Genomic DNA, 3,263 nt, shown 5'->3' with positions numbered 1-3,263 from the left:
CTAAGGAAATTATAAAGAAAATGTCAGATCTACTCTGTATGAAGATTCAAATTATTGAGGTGTTCTTTGTTGCACAGAAATGGAAGACTTCAAGTGGGAGATAAAAATGTTTTTAAAGAGAAACATCAAAGCCATTTATTCTTTTGAAATATCAAATGTTTTAAATAATATTAAACACTTTATACATGCCTTAGCAATGTTCATGTTTTGTCTTTTATATCAACTAGGTCTTTTTTTAATTTTAAACAATTATATATATATATATATATATATAATGTTGCATATTTCAAACCGTAAATATACAATAGAGATTTTCCTGAAATTAATTGTGCTTTCAAATCCATTCACATTTGTGACCCTGGCCCACAAAACCAGTCTTAAGTCGCTGGGGTATATTTGTAGCAATAGCCAAAAATACATTGTATAGAACAAAATTATAGATTTTTCTTTTATGCCAAAAATCATTAGGATATTAAGTAAAGATCACGTTCCATGAAGATATTTTGTAAATTTCCTACTGTAAATATATTAAAACTTAATTTTTGATTAGTAATATGCATTACTAAGAACTTAATTTGGACAACTTTAAAGGCGATTTTCTCAATATTTTTTTGCACCCTCAGATTCCAGATTTTCAAATAGTTGTATCTCGGCCAAATATTGTCCTATCCTAACAAACCATACATCGATGGAAAGCTTATTTATTCAGATTTCAAATGACAATTTCGAAAAAAAATTACCCTTATGACTGGTTTTGTGGTCCAGGGTCACATTTGTAAAGAGCACGGTAATCTCATATGGGATTACGGTTGGTGGATGTGATAGAAATGATATTATAAAGATATTTATATTGATTGCTGTACATCTTATATTTAGCATGTAAACAGCTATTAATAGAAAACCTAATGGATAAAGGCAATTTTTAACATGTATTAAGGCAGTTACATTGTTTGCCACAGACCAATACATTTTCTATTTTTGAAATCAGTTAATCAGCAGCAAATTACATCAAGATGGAAATCAGATGTAATAATTGTTCAGATTAGCACACAGAATGAAGTCATGTTGTGCTGAAAGGGATATGCAAGAATTTACAGTTCAATACCCGTAGAGCTCCAGTTTAGGCCTGTGTTTCATGTGAATCTGTCTAATACCAGTGTTCTTGCGTTCCTTCTAGACGGATACAAGGGATTATAAGTGGTCTTTCATCTAATAACAGTTTGCACTTCTCACCTCATCTACTAAAGCCTTGTAATCATCCTAAACTGATATACTGCAACGTGCAATGAAACAGCCCATTTCATGCCCTTGCTTGTGTTGAATCTAACAGCACAAAGATACTAAAAAGACTTAGATTTACACTTTGAGTATATTGCACTCACAGATGCAGTTCTTTGTCATGTTTCCATTTTTTACAGTTCACCCCGCTGAGGAAAGTGTGTTATTTTTCAGGGTTGATTTTAAATCACAGATTTAGACTAGAGAAATTTCAAACAATTTAGGTTGTGTTCAAACCCATATTCACATGTTCTGAATAGGTTGTAAATTTAGTTGCTGCTAGGCCTGCAGTGACTATTATGGCATTTTCAGCATTGGCTTCCCACCAAACCAAACATCCCAGACTCTCCGCTATGGCAAGGATTTGAACTCGAGCCAACATATGAAAATGTGAGCATATGCTAAATTTAAATGATATTTCACCGCAAAGCTGCTGTTATACTGCACACCCAGAGAGGTGAGCCAAATATTGATCAGCTTCTAAAAGCTGTACGATTCTACCTCAGGTACCGCATTGATCGAATTATGACGAATCTCCTCAAACCCCTCATTATGTGATAAACTGTTTATCAAGCTATCATTATGCTTCTATAATGAGTGGGAATCCTCAAATATTAGCAACTCGGTGTATTGTCAGAATAGCGTTCCGTTACACAGAATTAGTTATGACTGACCTTTACATACCTCTGATCTTCATCTCCTCCTCAGATATATATATATATTATTCCAAGCTAGTCGTGAAATGGCTGGAATATTTGCATGTCGATTAACTCAAACTGGAATCTCCTGATCTGGGTTTGATGTCTAGGTCCAGAAGGACATACAATCACGTTAAAAGAAACTTAAGAAAATTAATAAGCAGACCAAGACCGTGTTCAGTAGCTTTGTAATACGAAAGTGAGGCTGGAAGACTGAATATTTCGCTTTTCTTTCCCTAAATAAATGGCTGCTGGAGCTTCAGGCCCCCCAACTGTGCACAGCATGGGCCTAGAGCTGGGAAAGCCAGAAACAGACTCACTTAGCACAGAAAATGATATAAGGAGCATTCGTTTTATATTACATAAAAAGAAAAATATATCAGAAATATTTAGGCCAACTTACAGGGAGAAATCCAGGTCATACCACCAGAGTAGTCCTAATAAAATAAAGACAAATGACTTTATACACGATATTTTAAACCATATTACTTTGTAATGAAATTAAATGACTCAAAAACATGCAAACACTTTCAGCAATGCATTGACTCACATGTAACAGTGTAAAGTAATGCGTTTTGAAGTGACAACCAGTAATTACGTGTGTAATGCTTAAAAAAAAAATCAATATTATATCCACCTAAACACTTGATATGCTTTATGCTTTTGTTGTAAACTTTTTCCAGGTATAAGAATTTGCATCATTGTAATAGTAAAGTGTGTTATTAGGGCTAGAAACACATTTATTGATCTACACTACTCAGTATTATCTCAAAACCTAATAACATGGTGGTATTATTTAAATGTACTTGCTCCAGCACTGCTTTTGCATACAATATAAAAACAAAGTATCTCCTCGCTACACGCAATCAGACTGTCACACTCGGTCTCTTCAGACTGAGAGAGCAATGAAAGGACCAGTGCAGCTTACACACTAGCTAAACCAACACAAACACACACACACATACACTCTAGTCTGTGTCTGGAGCCTAATATCATGTTAATGACCCTGTGCCTAAAGGCTGCTGTGCATTATGGAGTTTGTGAGTGGCCCGTCGGTCGCTTTAGAGCGGGTGGATTAGGGAAATGCTGTGGTCCCAGTGCTCGGCTAAAGAAGAGCGGGGTCGCAGGTCTAAAGGGTTTACCCTGCACACAGACACAGACCGACACTCTCTCTTTCGGCTGTCACTTTGACTCACCTCTGCGAAGCTCTGCACCCTCGCCTCACAAAAGCGCCTCTCTTGTTTTCTTTTTCTCTGCAGCCAGACGCTCCTGCCTTTGTCCACCTCC

This window comes from Sinocyclocheilus anshuiensis, unplaced genomic scaffold (assembly GCF_001515605.1).
Source record: "Sinocyclocheilus anshuiensis isolate Anshui unplaced genomic scaffold, SAMN03320099.WGS_v1.1 scaffold195, whole genome shotgun sequence".
Classification (NCBI taxonomy): Eukaryota; Metazoa; Chordata; class Actinopteri; order Cypriniformes; family Cyprinidae; genus Sinocyclocheilus; species Sinocyclocheilus anshuiensis.
Note: the sequence above shows the minus strand (reverse complement) of the source record.